General features: G+C 33.7%; 1 pseudogene; it reads right to left on the bottom strand.

The window, feature by feature from the left end:
- Window positions 1–2,360: 2,360 nt before the first annotated feature.
- LOC140608543 (thioredoxin-dependent peroxide reductase, mitochondrial pseudogene) lies at window positions 2,361–5,523 on the bottom strand (annotated as a pseudogene).
- Window positions 5,524–24,074: the final 18,551 nt, after the last annotated feature.

Genomic DNA, 24,074 nt, shown 5'->3' with positions numbered 1-24,074 from the left:
TTGTTATCATGCTGTGAAGAAGCCTAGAGTAGCCTACTAAAGATGAAAGGCTCTACAGGATGAGAATAGGTTATCTCAGTGATAGCACCATGTTCCAGGGACCATCTTACACCTGCATACCTAGGTGAAATATCAGATGACTGTGACCACATGAGTGAATCCAGACACATGGGTAGAACAGAAACCCCCAGCAAACCTACTCATTTTCCAAAAAATAATAAATTATGGTTTTAAGCCATCTAGTTGTTTGTTATGTAGCAATAGAAAATGGAAATAGCACATGTGAAAATATTAGTTTGTTTATCCATTCTATTTTAGTGGACATTTGGATTGTTTCTAGGTTTTGGATATTACAAGTATTTCCACTATGATATGTTTTAGGAAACACATATATGCATTTCTGTTGAATAAATACCTAGAGATATACTTGCTAGGTCAGTATTCATAGACACTGACAAAGAGTTTTCCAAAGTGGCCATATCAATTTATATTCCTATCAACAATGTAGGAGAGTTCTAGTTGCTCCCTGTTATTATTCATTTTTGGCAATGTCTCTTCACTTTAGTCATTTTAGTCTGTGGGTTGTAGTACCTCACAGTAGATTTAATTTGAATTTCTCTGATGACTGAAGAATTGGATCTTTTTCATATGTTTATTGGCCCTTGGGATATCTTTTTTAAAATAAGGTATTTGGTTAAAGTCTGTTACCCATTTTACCATTGTCTGTCTTTTTCTTACTAGTTTTTAGAATTTCTTTATATATTCTAGGTATAAGCCTTTTGTCAGTTTCATGTGTTAAGAACATCATTTCCCACCTACCTTGTGGCTTGTCTTTTTATTCCTGTAGTGGTGTCCTTTGAGGGTTTGGATCACACTACCACTTAGGTCAGCTGAGGTGATACCTGAGAGTGAGAAGAATGTAAATGGAAAATGAAGAAGTGAGAACATTTGTGACAATATGATCCTAAGATCAACACTGTTATGGGGCTGTGGTTCATGCCACTGACCTTCCTCTTTTGGATTTTTCCTTAGGAAGAGAGGCCTGTGGACATGGGATAAGAGTTGGACTAAGGTAGCAATGAGATGTGCCTCACAGACCTCCAGCCACAGGGAGCGTGAGTAATGATGTTAAGTACGTTTTCTTGTTTATTGGCCATTATATATCTTCTTTTGTGTACTGTCTATTCAGTTCTTTTGCTCGTTTGAAAATTGAATGTCTTTTTAAAATGATATATACTAGTTCTTTATATATTCTGAATATGAATTCTTTGTTGGATCAATATACAGAAACTTTTTTTTACTAAGTTTGTGATTTGTTCTTAACAGTATTTTTTGTGTGTGTGGGGAAATGATTTTCATTTTAATGAAGTCCAATTTAACTTTTTTTCTTTTATGTTTAGTGCTTTTTGCATACTGCCCAATGATTTATCACCCATCCAAAGTTCTCGAAAAAATTCTCTTAAAGGCTTTAGATTTTAGCCTGTACATTAAACCTTATACATTAATCACTAATTTTTGTATATAAGTGTAAAGGTTCTCTCAGCTATGTAGTTGTTTCAGAATAATTTATTGAGAAGACCAATTCCCCAACCATTGAATAGTATTGGTCAAAAATTATTGATATTATATATGTATGTGATATTCTTTTGGACTCTCTTTTCTGTTGACCTATTTCTCTTGCATCAATACCAAACTGTTTTATTTACTGTATATTTATAGTAAATCTTAAATTGATGCTGTAAATCCTCCAACTTTGTTCTTCTTCAAAATTTTCTTGGATTCTCTGGATCCCTTATATAACCATATGATTTTTAGAATCAGTTTTTTAAGTTCCATAAAAAGTATACTATGAATTTAATTAGGATTTCATTAAATACTTGTTTTCTTTTAAGATATGTTTATTATGTACTTTACATTGAGCACTTCAGAAAAGAAAATAATTACAATGATTTCAAAATGCAATTCCTGGATTCAATAAATGTCCTTTATAATTATGGCCAATCAATATCTAGAGTTGTATGTAGACCCTAATCCAGCTAGCAAATAAATAAAATAACTATATTAATCTCCAGGATTAGAAACATGCATTATTTTTAAAGTCACTTTCCATTGTGTTTTTTTAAAAACATGATTTACATTTATTTTAAGTACATATACATTGATTATAAGAGTTAAAGTAGACTGTTAATGTTAACATCTTAAAACTATGATCATTGTTATCCTAATAGAGAATTCAGTTTAGTACAAAGAATTCAAGAAGAAAATTCAAGAAGAAAATTTAGCATCTTTCAAATGCTAAAAGTGAGTTCCAACTGTGGTTCTTTTCTGATGTGAGAAGCTGTAGGCACGCATCAGATGATCTACTGATTTACCTTCTGAAAGTATCTTTGGAAGCAGTTGAATTTGGCTTGATTGTAGGAGAATATCATGTTCAGTTTGCTGGGCTGACTTCTCTATTGGTTTCACAAACTGGAATGCCTTCACCAAGCAGAGTCTCTTCCATATTTTGGTCCACTGGGAGATCATTGGTGTTCAAATACTGGATGACCTCATTGGGATCAATTATGAAGAGATCTCTTAGAGCAACACCAGGTTCTTCTAACAGCACACCATAGTCTCAGGAAATCTGACAAGACTGTGATGTTCATATGGCCCAAACTGCTATTATTCATTGGTGTATTTAGCCAGGCAAGGTTGGTGGGAAGTGGGAATACATCGAAACTGCAACAGCTTCACAGTTAACATAATGAAATTCACTGGCTTTGTCACTAAAGCAACAATTTTTGTAGGACACACAAAGGTAAAGTCCAAAGGATAGAAGAAAAGCACCAATATTTCCCCCTAAAGTCATCAAGGCTTAGGTGTTTGAACTTTGTTTACAACTGTGTAACAAAGAATTGTATATTAGGTTTCTGATCAATATGGTGTGCTAAGCTAATGTAGAAAATCATACTCTTATCTAAAACACATGTTGATATATTTAACCATAAACTTTCAAAAATACACGTCAATTCTTGAAAGCATTAGGAAAGGCTCTAGGAACTAGTAATAAAGATTATAAAGCCATAGTTGCAAGTGAGGGAAGCAAAGCTGAATGGCTTTAGAACTGAACATGTGCTACAGCTGCTAAGGTTCCAAGACCTGGACTCAAATCAGAGCTAAAATCTAGGCTTGTGTGTGGTAGGGAGCTGGAACTGAGCTTCTTGCATAAAGCTGAGACCCATCAAGTGTTGATTAGTTCTTGAAATAGAGGCTAGAAAGACTATTTATAGACTGGGAAGTGCCTTAGTGATCTGGGTCATTACAAAAATAAATATATTAAATTCACGTATGTAAAAGAGACTTGACTTGGTCAAAAAACACTGTGCAGATATACTTTATTTATAACTAGACACAAAACATTATATCATGATCCAGAAAGGTAAATTTCTGGAAAGGACATACTAGAAAATACTAGTCAAATAAATGCTTATTGATTAACAAACAAAAAATATTTAACATGCAAAGCATTAATAGGGATGAAAAAGATTGCAACATAGAGATAAAAGGAATATTCCACCAAGAAGCAATAAAATTAAGTTTTATGTATGTATCAAAACCTCCCAATATTTAAAGCATATTTAAATATTAAATATTTAAAGGATGGAGATAGTCAAAAGGTACAAACTTCCAGTCATCAGATAAGTCTTAAGGATGTAGTATACAGTATGGTGACTATAATTTACAGTGCTGTATTCTATATTTGAAAGTTGCTATGATGGTATGTCTTAAAAGTTCTCATCAGAAAAAAATTTTTGTAAAAATAATATTTAAAGCAAAAATGGACAGAGTTATAAAGAGAATTCAATTAATCCATAGTTATGGCAGGAGATTTGCATATGCCTTTTTTTAGTAACCAATAAATCACACAGACAGAATGTTTTCACGGATGCAAGTTTGAACAATTCAGTTAACAAGTTTGATCTAATAGATATGAGATATGTGTGAGACCTGATGCTTATAGTTCCTGACCATAAAAATAGAGAACCCACATTCTTTTCAGCTTCTCAGACATTAGTTTTTCTATTGTGTTAAAGTGTTTCAAAAGTGATAGATTTCCAAAATAAAATGTTGTGTATACAAAGTACAGCATGCGACTATATATATTAATAAAGATCTGAAAATGAAAACTTAATATGCATATAAACATATGTAATAAAGTGCAGAAACCCAGATGAGGTGGATGGTAGTTGTCTCTGAATAAAGAGAGAGGAGAATGAGACCCGAGAGGTGTATGAGGGGGACTTAAAGTCTGGAATGATTAGCTTCTTAATAATAATTTTAGAATGATCTAAAGCAAAGATAGCAAGATGCTTTAGCACATTATTAATCCTGGATTGTGGTTACATGGGTATTCGTTATGTTATACTGTAATTTTCTGTATGTTTGGATACATCATAATATTTAAAGAGAATGATGAAAATCTTTTGGAAGATTTTTTTTTAAGATTTTATTTATTTATTCAGGAGATACATAGAGAGAGGTAGAGATGTAGGCAGAAGGAGAAGCAGGCTCTTTGCAGGGAGCCTGATGTGGGACTTGATCCCAGGATCAGGATCACTCCCTGAGCCACCCAGGCATCTGGGAGGATTTAATTGGTCTATAAGAACTTGCTTTTGGAATGGTATGTCCTAAGTCTTATCTTGATATATTTATATAAGCTTGATATTATGAAATCTGATAAAATGTAATATCAAGAAGATCTTTATATCAACAGCAGAGTTTAAGAAAATTTCATGGAATTTGTCTAAAAATTGACTGTATAGGTAGAACAGTTTAAGGTTATTTATCAAAATACCATAGTCTGCCTTCCTATCACTAAGACTAGAGATGATTGCTTTGAATGAGATGAAGTAAACCTCAATATCCTAGAGTTGTTCCAAGGATTAATGGCAGTAATATACACCAGGCATGTTATATAAATCAACAACAAAATTATGCTGTAAAGATGCAGTATCCAAGCAGAAGATACACATTAATTAAAATGTTAGGAAAAAAACATAATTCAAGCTGGCTTCAATATATTCTTGGGGACATGTGATACCAGTAGTCAACCAAGCAATACATAAAGAGTCCTATGGGTAAGCTACTGTGACCCCAATATTTCATAGCAGCCATGTTTTCATTCATGTGTGAAGGTAATCTAAAAATAAAAAATATGCAAGGAATCCTAAAATATATCACCCATGTGTTCTTTCTAAGAAACTTGCCTGAACAAGGAAACCTTCATCAAAAAAGAATAACTTTGTTTTGTTTAATGTTCTATATGTTGTGTTTATTTTACCCAACATTGATATTGCTATATTTGTTCTCTTTTTGTTTGTGTACTTCTGATTTTCCCTGGCCTACTCTTTTATATTCAAACTATGAATTACATTGTTTTATATCATCTTGTATACAGTGTATGGCTGGAACTTGTTTTACCTCTTTCAATTTAGGAGTCAATTTCTTCTAAAGAGTGGTTTTTATCTCTCTTACCCTCATTTCTATGAAAGATGTTTTGACTTAATTCACTTGAATCAGTGTTTATGTATGATTCTATTTTTGGTTTTCTTGCTGTATTGTTTCCTTTCTGTTGGTATATCATATCTGTTTCCTTTGTGCCCCCTCCCAACTCTTCCATCATATCTCAGTAACTTGAAAATACATACGGAAGCATATTTTTAGGTCTACAGTAATTATATCCATTAATTTAAATATTCTTATTTTACAGCTTGAGAAATGAAATGACCTCTATTGACCGTCCTCTTGTAAAAGATGAGGAATTAGCAAATGCCTATTTTTGTTTTCTTTTTTTCTTGCCATTTTTGTTAGCATATAATTAGTGTTTTTGTTTTCATCTTATATAGCTTTTATTCAAATAATGATAATTGCATTCTTGTTCATAGAAAGCTATATTACATCAGTAACTTGGGCTTGAAGAACAAGAAGATTTAAGAAGGGGACAGAATGATTTGAACAATTATAATAAATATATTAATTAATAAAATGTACCATACTTAATCCCCTTTAAACAGAAATCAACTAGTTTTAAGGGCTATGAAACATTTACAAAAATGACCATGTGTTCGGGCACAAAGAAAACCTTAATGGGGCTCCTGGGTGTCTCAGTCAGTTAAGTGTCCAACTCTTGGTTTCTACTTCAGTCATGACTTCAGGGTTGTAGGATCAAGCTTCTTGTGAGACTGCACACCCAGTGCATGGAGTCTGCTGGGGATTATGTACCTCTACCTCTCCCTCTGCTTCTCCCTCTGCTAGCTTGTGTGTGCTCTTTCTCTCTTAAATAAATAAATAAAAATAAATAAATAAATAAATAAATAAATAAATAAATAAATAAATAAAATCTTTAAAAAACCGAAAATCTTAATAAATATTTTAGATTGGAAAGAGTGCAACCATGTCTTCTGATCACAGTGGAATAAAAATTAGAAGTCCATGATCAAAAAAGAAATAAACCATGAAAATTATTTTTAAGTATTTAGAAGAGTAAATAATATTTAGAAAAATATAAACTTTTCAAACATTTAGAAAATAAATATAAACATTTTAAAACTTCTCCAAAACAACTCCTAAATAGAAAAGCAAAATATGAATTAATGAGAATGAAAGCACTGTTTATCATAATATTTATAACTTTTGACATCTTCAGTATATAAAACAAGTATATAAAACATAAAACATATTGTTTTATGCTCAATGAATTAAGCATCCAATTTCAGAAGTTAAAAGAGACAAAATAAGTCTAAAGAAAGCAAGAAAGAACCAAAGGTACATACAGAAATCAATGAAATAAAACTAAGGAAAGTAGAAGAAAATATTAACTAAAAAGAAAGAAGAAAATATTAAGTGAAAATAGTTGCAGATTTTTTTATTAGGTAGAAAAGGTAAGATTGATAAAAATAATATTAATAAATTAGGCACAGATCTGGTCTAAAATATGAAAGATGAAAAATGAACAATTCACTAGGTTAATCAAGATTAGAATTTTAAAAAAAAAACTACAAATATACATATGTAGAAAATGAGTAAGGAAAAATAACTGTAGATAAAGAGGAAATAAGATTTATAAAATAAAATTTTCAATTGTATAATAATAACTTTGAAAATGTTAATGAAAACTATGCAAAGAAATAGAAAAATAAAAATACCCAGATTGGTTCAAGAAAAAACACAATTGACAAATATCAATAGGAATTAGAAACATTGTGTAAAACGGTACCTCAGGAATAATGAACTGAGATGATTTTATGGGTGATTTATTTTAAATATTCAGGTAAAAGATAACCTTGATAATAAGTCTTTTGCAATATTAGAGAATGAGGAAATCTTCTGACTTGTTTTTAAAAACCATCATAATATTGATACTTATATTTGACTATGATAATCCAAAAAAAGAAAACTATGCCCTATTCCAATTTTACTTGGGAATATCAATGTAAAAAAATCTTAAAGTAGTATGAAATAGAATGCAGTAGTATATTGGAATATACACCATTACCAAAATCCCCTCGTGCCTGAGTGCACTTGTGGCTTGATGTTAGATAGTCCATTACTACAATTACTCTAGTAACAGGTAAAAGCATGATAGTTGTCCCCAAAATGCAGTTGATAAGATTCAGTGTCTACTTCTAATAAATGCTTTTAGTAACATAAGAATAGAAGGAAGCTCCCTAAGTGGACTAAGGAGCATCAGAAACCAGCAGCAGACATATTTAACAGTGGACTCCAAGAGGGTAATTTTAAAATCAGGAAAAAGACTAGTTGGAATTTAGTTTACTACTAAGAAACACCCTAAGTCCTCTGGAAATAATTAGGTTTAGAGGAAACTCCGGTATGCATGTCTAGAGAAGGGGCAGAGGTTCTATAGGAGCTAGTATGAAGTGGACATTTCTGGGGTCAGTTTTCGAGAAGCACCTAGAAGAAAGTTTCCCTGAAACTCTTCCAAACACTAGCAAATCTCTGAAATCCAGAATGATGAAGTTTGCTACATCACTTAGATTTCCAACAGGTAACTTCAAATTCCTAAGCTCAAAGTAATCACTGCCTGAAATTCCACTACCTGGAGATCTTTTGAACAAATATTTATGCATATACCTAGGTGGCACAGGAGAAACTAACTCCTAATTACTGACATTGCGTTGATGAGTCTTTCAATAGGTTATCACATCAATGACACATTTAAGGGAAGGCGACAGTGGTAGCTTGTATTTATTGAATGCTTATCCATATGCCAGGCATTTTTCTGATATTAGGCACATCACTTCATTTAATCCTCACAATAACCATATTACATATTACATATGGAGAAACAGAGGTTTAGTGTTGAGATAGAACTTAGCCAAACTACATGGCTAGTAAGTAGTAGCGAGCAGCTGAGTGTCCAGTCTGCTGCTCTGAGTTACTACTGCACTGCCCTAGTCTTTAGAAGTACATGTTCTTAGTGCAAGGGTTTCTGACCTCCAACTAAATTGATTCAGAACTGATTTTAGACTGAAAGTCACTTATGTGCCAAGGCATCTTGAATCTTCTGTAATTGATAAAAACATGAAAATGTTTTCCTTGCCCTCAGGAAACTTATTCTGTAATAAAGGAGGTACACATGTGAATAACCAAATACACCCAAGGGCAAATGTAGGGTTTTTGACTATGGTTATGGGTGGGTCAAGGCTCCTCAGATAACATGTTAGGGATGTGGAGGCAGAGAACCTTCTTTGGAGTAGCCATGCTTTTGGAATTCTGCATTTTCCCTATAAGGGTACGAATCTCTGGTGATATTCTATGAAATATATGGTGAGTTCTTAACTTTCCATCTGTTTTGAGTTTGTATCATAAAAAGTCAAAGGAACTGTTCCCTCAACAGGTATTTTATTACTTCTATTGCCAAGGGAAGAAGGACTTTGGGAGAAACTTAGTAAATACGAAATAAAATGAGTAGCATGCAACTTCTGACCCTCTACTCTTTCAAAGAATGAAATGAGTTGATATCATCACAAAAAGAAAGACACCTTAATTTATTCTCTAATTTGGATAATCTACTGGGAGAAAACCTTCATAGTCATAGATAGGAAGGTGAGAGAAATCAGTCCTGCTAGAATTGCTCTTTCAATTGTCAGCATGTTTTAATGAAATGCCAGTCTTTTCATGCCAAATCCTGAAGGAAACCTCTGGGTACCGATTGATGAAATGATTTCACTCCCATTTGAGTCTCAAGTAAAATAAAGCCTCTCCCATTTTGCAGAGCACAGCACTCTAGAAGTTCAAAAGGTAAGACATACTTTCAGTATGTATAAATTGCGGAGTACATTTGAAAATAAAATTTTTAATTATGTTTGACATCTGAGGCCCAGTGCTGTCATCCTGTAGGAAAGTAACATCTGTTTTGACATCTCTAGTGGAAGAGACTTTAAATCAGTTTTCATATTACTTATCTACTAGCTAATCAGATTGGATGCGGCATTCTTCTAACCAATTCATTCACAAGGAAGAAAGAAAAGATATGCAGAGGAGTAAGGCTGGGCTTAAACTAATATGATGAATTTAAATGAAAAATCTAAACTCCTTTGAATATATTCTAAGTTTTAATTCAGTGCAAAATTTGAAAATGTTCATTTAATCCTATATGTGCAGTTTTTTTCTTATTCCTTATGCCTTTTACTTTGACTTAAAATCAATAGACCATTAAAGCATTTTTTTTTCCTCAAACCATTTGGTTTTATCTCAAGTTCAAGGTTTTAACTGGTTTGCTACTTTTAATAAGTACTTTAAAGATGGCTGAAGCAGATTTTTTTTTTTTTATGTTTTGTGTTTTAAATTGCAGGTATTAGAAAGGCATCATGTTATATTGTTTCTTTGATGGTTGTATATATAGTCTTAATATCTGTTACCTCATCATATTTAAGATTTAAAAGCATGGTGAAGGAAAACAGCTCCCTCTAGGAATCATTACTTCCATATCTTCCATACTCATGGAACTTTCTTAAAGATATGCTTACATAATTTTATGTATCTCTTAAGAATAAAGTAAAAAGAGGTTTTTACTTGAATAACTCAGGATTTCCCTTATAATTATACTTGCATTATTGGGATAAAAATCATATTGCCTCCATGTTCTTTTTCTTTTCATATGGTAGGCACAGGCTTCATATTTCTACTTAAAAATTTACCTATAAATTATAAACTGATTGGTTGAGTTACAAAAGACACACACCAAATTATTCTAACTGGCCAACTCATTCAAGCAATTTTGTCACTATAGATGCAGCTTTAGTTAAGATGGAAGCTCGAAGAAGCTTACAGATGATTTTATTAGAAAATATGTGGGAGGGTAATCCTTTAAACAGATTAATACTAAAAGGGACTTGCATGTTCTTCAAAGACAAAGGCAGAATTTAAAGAAACTAAAAAATAATTGAAGTAATTTTCACAGTAAATGTGTATTTACTGGAAAATATATTTGAATGGGTGAAGATGTGCCATGTTTTAAGATCTAATTTGCCAAACAAGCAAAAAAAAAGATAAAAAATAATTACTAATCAACATTAAAATAAAGGAAAGGTTTAATATCTTTTCTTTGTCTTGAATATGTTTATTAGATACACTGGTGAAGACAGTACAGACCTCCTTTTTATTAAACATTAATCATGCTTAGATGAAGCTGCTAATTTTTTTTTTTTTTTGAAGCTGCTAATTTTAATGCTAGTGTGAAGGTCAATAACAATGGTATTTTGACAAATCAGATAATTTCTAAAGGACAAAATAGGGACATGGTCAAGACTTTCTTTTTATTTATTTTTAGGTGTTATTTATTTATTCTAGAGAGAGAGGGAGACCATGAGTGGGGTGGGGGGTTGGGGGGAGGAACAGAGGGAGAGGGACAAGGAGACTCTGTGCGGAGAGCAGAGACTGAGGTGGGGCTGGATTTCATGACCCTGAGATCATGACCTGAGCAGAAATCGAGAGTTGGATGCTTAACTGACTGAGCCACCCAGGTGCCCCTAGACTTTCTTTTTAATTTATAATTATGATGATGTGTTTGAATGAATTGTAAACCTAAGTCCTTCCTTCTCTGTTATTACCACATCACAGAATTCCCTACTATATCTTCAAAGTACAGAAATTATTTATTCATCATAATTGCAAAAATTACTATAAATGTCTTAATTCTCACTAGACCTATATTGCATGCACATTCTCATAGGAAAATGTCCATCCAAAAATGATTTAGAATTCAAAACTACATTGAAATAATCTTATTTTTAAATTATTGGTTATTTTTTCTTGTTAAATATGAAATATTTGTTGATTTAAGGAATACAAAAACTAGCATTTTTCTATATACAAATCATCTCATTTTATCTTCATACAGTAAAAATAGTTTTAATTCTAGCTATTTCTGGGAGTACCACAGATAAACTTCAAATAAAAAAATCATTTTTGATAGGCACCACACAACTTTAATAGCCCTGGTCTGTAAGATATTTAATTTAATTTGCAGTCATTTTATCTGGGAAGACACACTTGGAAGTTACATTGGTGAAGGCTAGACATTTTGTGGGTCTTTTTAAAGTGGCTTTTTTTTTTTTTTTTTTTTATGGCTAAGGTGAGTGTTGGATATACCTTCTTTGACTTTTTTTAGTACCACTACAGCAACAATAATATTAAATAACTTGGTTTTCTCCAGAAATTAGTCATGAATTGATCTTCTTTAACCAAATTTCCTAACTTACAAAAGCTATATGAACAATGGATACAGGGGTCAGGAGTGTAGTGGTAGTCTAGGTCATATACTCTATGGAGAGATCAAGGTTTCCAATTTTCTTTCTCTGATATTGTTTTGATATAATCAAAGATAGTTAATTTCTCAGTAACTTAAAAATACTTTTTTTTTACTTGGGGATTGAGGTTTTTTATTAGAAAGCATAAATGAGTGATTAATGAATTGTGACAATGGCAGATTTAGCTATTTGTTTCTTTTTACTCAACTGTAATCTGTTAGTGTAGTTGAGAACCTAATGGTCCTTCCATTTCAGAAAATTCTCTTCATCTTGGAGTCCAAGAGGGATGAAAGTGAGGACTAAGAGGAAAGAAACATCAAGTGTGAGATTTAGGGCATTTCAGGAAGGAGGGAAGTCTTTTTTACATTTCTTTTTTTCTCCCCTTGCCATTTGAGTTTTGGAGAACTCAAGTTTTGGAGAGACAAAGCTAAAGTGATGCCTAACAGAATGGACTTAGAAAAGGATATTTTAGGCCCGTTTTTGGTTTAAGCTTTGTGAGAAGAAAGCCAAAGGATGGCGGCCACAAGGTCTTGAGTAAGAAAAAAAAGCTTTCAGGTAGGGTAACTTGCAGACATTTGGGTGTAAAATCCTAATTGGCATTTTCACAACTGAGGACGTTGGAGAATTTGAGGATCTGGAGACTTTTAAAGCCTTTCACCTATTTTGCCTGTTTACCCCCTGCCTTCCGCTGGTTTCACACTGTGGCGTTGGTGAACAAATACTTTAAGGCAAAAAAGTACTGTCGGAATGTATAGTATCTAGTGTTCACAGAGCCTCAGAATTGCTTTTGAGGATTACCCTATCCTATTTCTCCTCAAGTGGTTGTGGTAGTAGACAGGAATCTAGTAATACTTGATTTAAATTAATTAAAATAGAAGCAAGCAACCTATTACTCTCATATATAGTACAATACAGTATGAATATTAAGTTTTGGGCACATTTTAGCCATTCATATGTCTCTTCATTTAAAAAGGTATTTCTAATTTGGATTCAACATGCAGTTTTATTTAGCAGGAAAATAGAAATTGTGCCTTCTCAAATTTTTGGCATTTTAATTATAAAAGAGAACCAGGCTAACATTAGTAGCTTAAAAAAAGGTCAACAGTATAATTATTCCTTCAGTGTTATTTCAAATTCTGAGTGAAGCAATTAATATTCTATTTTTTAAGACATTTCTCTTTAGGATACATATACTTTGAAACAAGTGACATTTGTAATTTTGCATTGGACATTTGCACTTTATATAGGCTATATTTAAAATAAATAATACTCCAATATTTTAGAGTTTTCTAAGATTTTTTCCTTGTATGTATTGTTTGATGTATTCTTTTCTTTTTTAAAAAGTCATTTATTTATTTATTTAATTTATTTATTCATGAGAGACCAGAGAGAGAGAGAGAGGCAGAGACATAGGCAGAGGGAGAAGTAGGCTCCTTGCAGAGAGCCCAATGCAGGAGTTGATCCCAGGACCCCGGGATCACGACCTGAGCCAAAGGCAGTTGCTCAACCACTGAGCCACCCACGTATCCCAAGATGTATTCTTTTCTGATTCAGTGAAACTTTATTGTATTTGAATGTGATAAAATAGAATTTAGACTATTACACTCTGTCCAAATAATTGTTATAATCAGTAATTAGGGAATTAACTTGATCAGTAAATAGCAAAAGCAAGCTCAAACCTCCATTTTGACCATTGAATTATGTGTTTTTGTTACTGATTGGATTTGCCAGATAATTTTAAAAAAATTATAGGTATTTATTCCCTTTCTTTTCATTTTTTCCTTTTTTTAAAAACTTAAGTTTAATTAATATACAGTGTTGTATTAGCTTCAGGTTCACAGTATAATAATTCAGTGATTATTTTTTAAATTTAATTTATTCATTTATTTATTCATGAGAGACAGAGACAGAGAGAGAGGTAGAGACATAGGCAGAGGGAGAAGTAGGCACCCTGTGAGGAGCCCCATGCGAGACAGAATGGGGCAGACAGAATGGCAGATGGCAGATGCTCAACCACTGAGCCACCCAGGCAGATGCTCAACCACTGAGCCACCCAGGTGCCCTCAACAATTCTATTTATACTTTGTGCTCATCACAATAAGTGTACTCTTTTTTCAAGATACAGCATTACATTACTTTCAGGCATACAACATAGTGATTCAATAGTTCTACACATTATTTGGTGCAAATCTCAAAAGGTGTGATTTTAAAGCCTTTGACCTATTTTGCCCATTTGCTCACCTGCCTTCCGCTGGTAACCATCAGTTTGTTCTCTATATTTCAGTCTGTTTCTTTGTTTCTCTGTTTTCCTTTGTTTGTGTGATTTATTTCCTAAGTTCCACATATGAGTGAAATCATATGGTATTTGTCTTTCTCTGACTGACTTATTTCACTTAACATTATATTCTGACTCCATCCATGTTGTTGCAAATGGCAAGATTTCATTCCTTTTCATTGCATTGTAACTATGTATGTGTATACACACACACACACACCCCAAATCTTTATCCATTCATCTATTGATGGATACTTGGGTTGCTTCCATAATTTGGCTATTGTAAATCATGCTATAATAAACATAGGGGTGTTTATATCCTTTTGAGTTAGTGTTTTTGTATTCTTTGGGTAAAGAGCCAGTTGTACAATTACTGGATTGTAGGGAAGTTCTATTTTTAATTTTTTGAGGAACCTCCATACTGTTTTCCACAGTGACTGCACTAGTGTGTATTCCCATCAACAGTGCATGAGGGTTCTTTTATCTCCATATCCTCACCAACACTTAACTGTTTCTTGTGTTGTTGATTTTAGTGATCCTGAAAGGTGTGAGGTGATAGCTCATTATAGTTTTGATTTGCATTTTCTTGATGATGAGTAGTGTGGAGCATCTTTTTTGCGTGTCTGTTGACCATATTGTATGGCTTCCTTGGAAAAGTATCTGTTCATTTTTTCCACCCTTTTGAAATTGGATTATTTAGGGGGTTTTTGTTGTTGAGTTGTATACATTCTTTAATATATTTTGGATATTAACCCCTTATTGGATATATCATTTACAAATATCTTCTCCCATTCAGTAAGTTGTCTTTTAGTTTTGTTGATTATTTCCTTTACTGTTCAGAAGCTTTTTATTTTGATGTAGTTCCAAAAGTTTATTTTTTGCTTTTGTTTCCCTATCTAGAGACATATCCAGAAAAATGTTGCTGTAGCTGATATCAGAGAAGTTACCAACTGTGCTCTCTTCTAGGATTTTTGTGATTTCAGGTCTCACATTTAGATCTTTAAACCATTTTGAGTTTATTTTTGTGTGTGGTATAAGAAAGTGGTCCAGTTTCTTTCTTTAGCATGTTGCTGTCCAGTTTTCCCAGCACCATTTGTTGAACTGACAGATACAGAGTATCTTTCCATTTGTTTGTGTCATGTTCAATTTCTTTTATCACTGTTGTATAGTTTTCAGACTATAGATCTTCCACCTCCTTGGTTAAGTTTATTGATAGGCATTTTATTACCTTTGGCACAATTTTAAATGAAACTGTTTCTTAATTTCTTTTTTTGCTGCTTTATTATTGATACCTAGAAATGCAACAGATTTTTCTACATTGGTTTTATATCCTGCAAACTTACTAAATTAATTTATCAGTTCTAATAGTTTTTTGGTGAACTCTTCCTGGTTTTCTATATATAGTATCATGTCATGTGCAAATGGTGAAAGTTTCACTTTTTCCTTACTAATTTGGATGCCTTTTCTTTCTTTTTCTTGTCTGGTTGGTCTGGCTAGGACTTCAGTATTATGTTGAATAAAAGTGGTGAGAGTGGACATCCTTATCTTGTTCCTCTCTTAAAGGAAAAGCTATCGTTTTTTACCATTGGTATGATCTTATCTATGTGTTTTTCATAGATGGCCTTTATTATGTTGAGGTATGTTCCCTCTCAACCTATTTTGTTGAGGCTTTAAATTTGAATGTATGCTATACTTTATTAAATGCTTTTTCTGCATCTATTGAGATGATCACATGGTTTTTAATTCTTTTTCTTGTTGATGCGATATATGATGTTGATTGATTTGTGAGTATTGAACCACCTTTGCATCATCCCAAGATAACTCCCACTTAATCATGGTGAATGATTTTTTTTGAATTTATTATTGGATTTAGTTTGATAGTATTTTGTTGAGGATTTTTGCATCTATGTTCATCAGAGGTATTGGCCTATATATATATATATATTTTTTTTTTAATGTCTATCTGATTTTGGTATCAGGGTAATTCTGGACTCATAGAATGAATTTGGAAATTTTCCTTCCTTTTCTATTTTTGGGTTAGTTTGAAAAGAATAAGTACTAACTCTTCTTTAAATATTTGGTAGAATTCACCTGTGAAGCCATCTGGTCCTGGACTTTAGTTTGTTGGGAGTTTTTTGATTACTTATTGAATTTCATTGGTGGTAATGAGTCTGTTCAAATTTTCTATTTCTTCCTGATCCAGCTTTGGAAGTTATAGATTTCTAGGAATTTATGTTTCTTCTAGGTTGTCCAATTAGTTGCATATAATTTTTCATGGTATTCTTTGAGTCCTTTGCATTTCTGTGGTGTTGGTTGTTCTTTGTCCTCTTCCTTTGTGATTTTGAATGCTCTCTTTCTCTCTCTCTTTTGACGGGTGGCTAAATGTTGATCGATTTTGTTCACCTATTCAAAGAATCATCTCCTAATTTCATTGATTTGTTGTATTGGTTTTTTTTATTGTTAATTTCTAGTTTGTTTATTTCTACTCTAATCTTTATTATTTTCTTCCTTCTACGCTTTTGGGTTTTGTTTGTTGTTTTGTTAGCTCCTTTAGGTGTAGGTGTAGGTTGTTTATCTGAGATTTTCTTGCTTTTTGAGGTCAGCCTATTTTGCTATAAAATTCCCTCTTACAATAGTTTTTGCTGCGTCTCAAAAATGGACCATTGTGTTTTTATTTTCATCTTTCTTCATGTAGTTTTTTATTTCTTCTTTGATTTCTTGGTTGCTGTATTCATTGTTTAGTTGCATGTTATTCAACTTCCAGGTATTTGCTCCTTCCAGATTTTTTCTTATGATTGATTTCTAGTTTCATAGCATTAAGGTCAGAAGAGATGCAAAATTCAGTCTTTTTGAATTTATTGAGAGTTGTTTTGAAGCATGACATGTAGTCTGTCCTGGAGAATGCTTCATATGCACTTGAAGAGAATGTTTGCTTCACTGTTTTAGGAAAGAATGTTGTGAATGTATCTGTTAGATCCATCCTACCCAATGTGTCGTTCGAAGCCACTCTTTCCTTATTGGTTTTCTGGTTGGGTAATCTATCCATTGATATAATTGGGGTGTTAAAGTCTCTTACTATTCTTCTATTACTATAGATTACTTCCTTTATATTCGTTATTAGGTACTTTATATATTTGGTGCTCCCATATTGGATGAATTAATATTTATTAATTATTATAACTTCTTGCTGGATTATTCCCTTTATTTTTATATTGTATCCTTCTTTGTCTCTTATACAGTCTTTTATTTAAAGTCTATTTTGTTCAATATAAGTATTGCCACCCTGGCTTTCTTTTCACTTCCACTTACATGATATGATAAATACTTTTCCATTCCTTTACTTTCAATCTGCATGTGTCTTAGGTCTGAAATGAATCTCTTGTAGATAGCATGTACATGGGCCTTGCTTTTTATTCCTTCATCCTATGTCTTTTGGTGGGAGTGTTTAGTCCCTTTTACATTTAAAGTAATTGTTGGTAGTTATGCACTTATTGCGATTTTTTAACTTGTTTTAAGGTTGTTTTAGTTCTTCTTTATTCCTTTCTTCTGTTGCTGTTTTCTCTCATAATTTTCTCCAGATATCCTAAGTGATAAGCTTGGATTCCTTTCTCTTTATTTTTTTGCATCTATTACTTTTTTTTTTTTTTTAAGTAAGCTCGGTATCCAACGTGGATCTTAAACTCATGACTCTGAGAACAAGAGTCACATGCACTGACTGAATCAGCCAGGCACCTCTATTACTGGTTTTTGATTTGTGGTTACCATTAGGTTTGTATATAACATCATCTTCACATAGCAGTTTATATTAAGTTGATGGTTGCTTAAGTTTAAACCCATTTTTTACCTCCTCCCACTGTGTTTTAGGTTTATAGTGTCATATTTTACATCCTTTTATTTTATGAACCCTTGATGAATTTTTATTTTTTTTATTTTTATTTTTATTTTTTTTCCTTGATGAATTTTTAGAAAGATTTTATTTATTTGAGAGAGAGAGAGAGAGAGAGAGAGAGATAGAGATAGAGAGAGAGAGAAGGAAAGAACAGGAGCAGGGCCAGAGGGAGAGGGAGAAGCAGACTCCCCACTGAACAGGGAGCCTGATGTGGGGTGCCATCCCAGGACCATAAGATCATGACTTGAACTGAAGGTAGATGCTTAACCACCTGAGCCATCCAGCCGCCACACTGATGAATTTTTAGAGTTATTTTAATATCACTGCTCTTGTGTTTCCTATTTTTCTTACATCTACTTATAGTCTTTCTGTTCCACTTAGAATCTCCTTTAACACTTCTTAAAGGCTGGTTTAGTGCTGATGGATTCTTTTAAACTTTGGGAAACTCTCCTATTTTGAATCATAGTCTTACTGGATAGAGTATTCTTGATTGCAGATTTTTTCTTTCTGCACTTTGAATATACCTTTTTGCCTGCAAATTTCTGCTAAAAGATCAGCTGATAGCCTTATGAGGTTTCTTGTATTTTAGCTGTTTTATTTTCTTTTAAAATTCTCTTTATCCCTGCTTTTTGCTATTTTAATTACTGCATGTCTTGGTGTGGATCTCCTTTGATTGATTTTATTGGGGTCTCTCTTGTGTCCTCTGGATCTGGATTTCCGTTTCCTTCCCCAGATTTAGGAAGTTTTCAGCTCTTATTTCTTCAAATGAATTTTCTGCTCCCCTTTCTCTCTTTTCTTTTTCTGGGATCCCTATAATATGAACATACTACACTTGATGTTGTCACTGAGTTCCCTTAATCTATTCTCATTTTTTATTGTTCTTTTTTCTTTCTTCTGTTCACTTATTTTCTGTTACTCTGTTCTAGATCCCTGGTCTGTTCTGCTTTTCCACAGTCTATGACTTATTTATTCCCTCTAGTGTATTTTTAATTTCATTCAGTGAATTCTTTAATCTCTAATTGATTCTTTTTCATATTTTTCTATCATGTTGTTGAGAGTCTCATGGAGAGACTCCAGTTTCTTTTCAAGTCCAGTGAGTATTTTTATGAGTATTAATTTAAATTCTCTATCAGGCATATTGCTTATCTCCATTTCATTTAACTTTTTTGCTATGATTTTGACTTATCCTTTCATTTGGGACATATTCCTCTGTGAACTTTTTGTCCAACTCTCTGTGCCTGTTTCTGTGTGTGAGGATGTTAACTATATCTCACTACCCTTGAGAGTAGTGGCCTTATGAAGAAGAGGTCCTGTAATGCTTTGTAATGCAGTGTTCTCTGGTCACCAGAACCTGGTGCCTCAGGGGTGTCTCCTATGTGCCTGTGCCCTACTGTTGTGGCTGAGCCGTGTTTGCTTTCAGCTCAGTCATCTACACTGGTTCTCTCTGCCTGTTGTAGGCAGGGTTTGGTCCCTGTGTTAGTGTATTAGTCTGGGACTGCTTTGGGCTTGAGTTTCGTCAGGTCAGTCATTTGTTAGAGCTGCAGTAACACTGAACTGCAGGGCATTCTCCAAGTGCTGCCCTCTGAGAAGCTTTCATTGGTGGGCTGAGGCCACAGTCTGTGTGTGTGGTTTTCTTTTCTCCCTGGGGCAGGAGTCACTTTGGAGTGGTTCCGGTCTCTATCAGGGGTATTTGCACTCTACCAGGCTTGTGGCACCACTTTGAGTGATCTCCTGCCAAGGGCATGTTGAAGGGGGCATTCTGCAGGAATACAGGAGGACCAGGTGAATGGTGATAGCAAGGTGCATGCCATTCTGTTGCTGGAGGGAACCTGCCACTGCCCTGGAAAATCCCTGATGTGGTAAGGCCTGGATGGAGGGAGTGGGTCTACAGAAGACTGGGGTTGAGGAGTGCTGTTAGCAAGCTAGGTGGAGAGTGGTCATACCTTGCTGGTTCTCACAGGTATCCATGTGTCGAGGCCAAGGGGTGGAGGAGGGAAATGGTGCCCGTCAGCATTTTTGGGGGGCAGGGGGAAAATTCTCCCAAAGATCCCTGCCCTTCCAGCACATGCTCTAAAATTAGTAAATAAATCACCTTCCGGTATCAGTATACCCCAAGCATTTTTCAAACTGCTGCTTCTATGCTGTATCTCAGCAGGGCTGTTTGTTGTACTTTCTCTTTAGGAATAGAGGCATGGTTTCCCATCACCTTTTGCTCTCCTAGAACCCAGCCACTGATTTTTAAAAGTCCTAGATGTTAAGCCAGACTGATTGTAAGAACTCACAAAGTTAGACCTCTCTGGTTTTCAAAGACAAATATTACAGGGATTCATCTTCCCAGTGAGTTTCCTGTGCCTGCGGTGCCTGGTGTGGGATTTGCTCCTATCCTCTCCACACCTGCTGTGGTGTCCCTGCCTCCTGTGGGCAGTTGCAGGTATGTACCTCTTTTGCATATAGCAGATCCCCACAGGATCTCCACCCTTCCTGCTCTCTTCAGTGTGGCCTCTTCTCTACATTTAGCTATGTAGAATATGTCTTGCTAGTCTTCAGGTCATTTTGTGGTTTATTTATTCTGATGTACATGTTATTCTAGGTGATACTGGGGAATGAGGTGGTCTTAGGATCCTCCTACTCTGCTATCTTTTCTGAAAGTCATGACAAGTATACTCTTAATTTCCGTCACCTCTTTCACTCATCCGCCCACCTTTTTCCCCTCTGGCAATCACTAGTTTGTTTTCCATATTTGCCAGATAATTTTTAAATCGCCATGTATCTTGTATCTTTTCACTTTCTTATTATATTTCATAAATGTCAAATTATAGCAAAAATATTCTCCTCTGTGTTAGTTGATTTATTTTCCCTTATATTTTCTTCCAATATTTTAAAAATTGAAATTTCACATAGATATCATTTTGTTTGTCTTTTTAAAAATAACTTACTTTTAAAACTTCTAATCACTCTTTCTATGGAAATGATGATAAAAAATTGTATATATATTCATGAGTCTGCCTTGATATAAATTGACAATTGAGTAAATTTTTTAAAAAAGGGAAGGAATAGAGAATCTTATGTGTCAAATTCTAAATAATTATGTAGATACTCCATCTGCAAGTAGGTGTAGCATGACCTCCCATGGCTTAAATATGAGCTGAGGATGATGACTTTTTTCCAAAGAAAAAAGAAGGAAAAAAGGAATAAAAAGGAAAAGAGTAGGGACACCTGGGTGGCTCAGCAGTTGAGTGGCTGCCTTTGGCTCAGGGCGTGATCCTGGAGTCCTGGGATAGAGTCCTACATCGGGTTTCCTGCGTGGAGCCTACTTCTCCCTCTGCCTATGTCTCTGTCTCTCTCTGTGTCTCTCATGAATAAATGAATAAAAAAAAATAAAGGAAAAGAGTAACTTTATAGAGGAGAAACCTGACAAACCAGTATCTCAGCCAGGGGTTAGGGTTAAAAATCCACCGTGTTAAGTCATGTTGATGATTTGTATTCTTGCTGTCATGTAGTGTGAATGGCATTTTACTTCTGTAGACTTCTATAAAACTCATAATCCAAATCTAATCATAAGAAAAAGATCAGAACAATTTCATTTGAGGGAAATTCTAGAAATTCCCTGGCCAGTACTCCTCAAAACTGTCAAGTTCATCAAAAACAAGAGAAGCCTGAGAAAATGTCACAGCTAAGAGCAACCTAGGGAGAGATGACAACAAAATATAATGTGGTATCCTGGAATATAAAAAGAACATTAGGTAAAAGTTAGGGAATATCAATTACAATATAGTTCTTAGTTAATTGAAAAAAATGCATTGGCTAGGCAATTCTTCCTAATGGTATACCAAAACTTATTCCTATTTATAAAAATATATAAAAATTTATTCCTATTATAGTACTTTCTAAGTCATTCAATTTAATTCAGTGTTATGCTAGAACAAAGAAACTGATACCATGCTCAGATAAAAGACAATCTGTAACAAATGCCAGTTCCTTTCTTCTTTTTTTTAAATTTCACATACTAAACAAAATCAATTAAAATACCATTTGGTATACTGGAACAAGAAAAGGACCAAACATCTGAAGACTGTAATGGAAGAAAGCTAATGTAGAACATTTGTAAGTCAAAGACAGAAATACATATATTTATAATAATATCAGACATCATACTTAGAATATAAGTTACTTGGGATTCTGTATGTAACATATGTCTTGGAAACAGTCTATATGAAGATATGTCAAAAAAGATTATGCCTGTATGTAATCATGCACAGTTTTGAAAATTGCATCTGCCATGATTGAAGACAGACCATTGGGTGATGCCTACCATATAGGAAAATGGTCAGCAAGTGTGTTATAATTCTAACATAACTGTAATCTCCAAGTTTATTAGAAGTTTGATTAAATTTATTCATGACCATTGGGATAAATGAAAATGTGTATATTTTCCATTTTGTATCACTTGTGGTATCGTCTTAAGAAGGATAGCACCTTCTGGAGGAACTGTATGACTGGAGCATAATTATTTTTATTCTTTGTAGACTGTAGTGCATACATTAGCAGGCATATTCTCTGGTGAATGGCAACATAATATAGAAAAAGAGGGCTTTGGAGAACCATATGGAAGTTCTGTGTTCCCATAGCAACTTGAGCTTACATTGAAAGGATCTTGTGTATATGACTGTTCTCTCTCTGTTGTATAATGGACTTAGTACAGGAACTGTATCCTGTTTTTCTTTCCTTGTTGCCTACACAGTTATTAAGATGAAGCATTCTAATCTTATGTGATTTTAGAGTCAGATGAATGGACGCTAACGTAATGTAATCTCACCTCCACTAACTACCTAACACCGGTATGATAGTATCAAAATTACATTTCCTAATTCATAGACATGAGATCATAAATTTGTAATAGTTTGGTTCAGAGTAGATGCTAAATAAACATTTGCCTCCTTCCAACCTAGTTGAGGTCTAGATTCAATATGATCTCAAGCATTGTTTTTTTCCCATTATTTAAAAAATTATTTAAAAAGTTTTTCCACTATTTAAAATTATTTTAAAAATTTAAAAATTATTAAAAAAATTTTCTATTACCATTGTTAGAATCAAACCCCAGTTTTTTAAGATTTTATTTATTTGTATGATAGACAGTAAGAAAGAGAGCACAAGCAGGGGGAGCAGCAGGTAGAAGGAGAGGGAGAAGCAGTCATACAGCTGAGCAGTGAGCCCAATGTGGGGCTCAGTCCCAGGACCCTGAGATCATGACCTGGGCTGAAATCAAGATTTGGATGCTTAACTAACTGAGCCACGCAGGACACCCTGGCAGAAGATATTTTTAATGGTTGATAACAGCCTTGGATACAAAGGGAGACTGGATTAAAAATCTTTGTATGGCTTCTTTCAGGAAATGTAACTGAATTCAGTCAATCACTTTATTTTCCTAACTTTATAGAAGTTTCAGTTTCCTTTCTTTTTTGATTTTCCATTTATTATTCTCTGTAATAAATACAAGTGAGAAATATAAAATATAAGTAATAAAATTAAAATATGAAAGTTGTGTATAGAATGACTTCCATCAGTTAAATAAATAATTGTAAAGTGTGAAAGATAGACTTTGTAATGTTAGTATAATAGACTTATGTTTTTTAATATTAAGTTTTCTGTGCTACTTTAAGCCAAAACACTCAAATTTTTTGAAAAAGATTTTATTTGTTTATTCATGAGAGACACAGATAGAGAGGCAGAGACATAGGCAGAGGGCTTCTGTGGAGAGCCTGATGTGAGACTCGATCCCAAGACCCGGGATCATGGCCTAAACCAAAGGCAGATGCTCAACCAGTGAGCCACCCAGCTGTCCCAACACTTAAAATTTTTTATTTGTTATTTATTTCTGAGAAAGAATTGACATTGGGAAGATCAGTTTTCTCTTTAATCAATAACTTTTTAAATTACTCCTCAGCCTATACCCTTAACATTATTCTATATGTCTTTACATGCTTCAGTCAGTCTGCCTGCCTTATTATAACTGGATAACATTGCTTCTAGGGTATCATAAAATTCTTCTGGAGTAGAACTCTTATATGAAATATGGAGGGCTCAGTAGAGAGGCATA

The sequence above is a fragment of the Canis lupus genome, chromosome 18 (genome assembly GCF_048164855.1).
Source record: "Canis lupus baileyi chromosome 18, mCanLup2.hap1, whole genome shotgun sequence".
NCBI classification, from domain to species: domain Eukaryota; kingdom Metazoa; phylum Chordata; class Mammalia; order Carnivora; family Canidae; genus Canis; species Canis lupus.
This window is presented reverse-complemented; position numbering and strand designations above follow the sequence as displayed.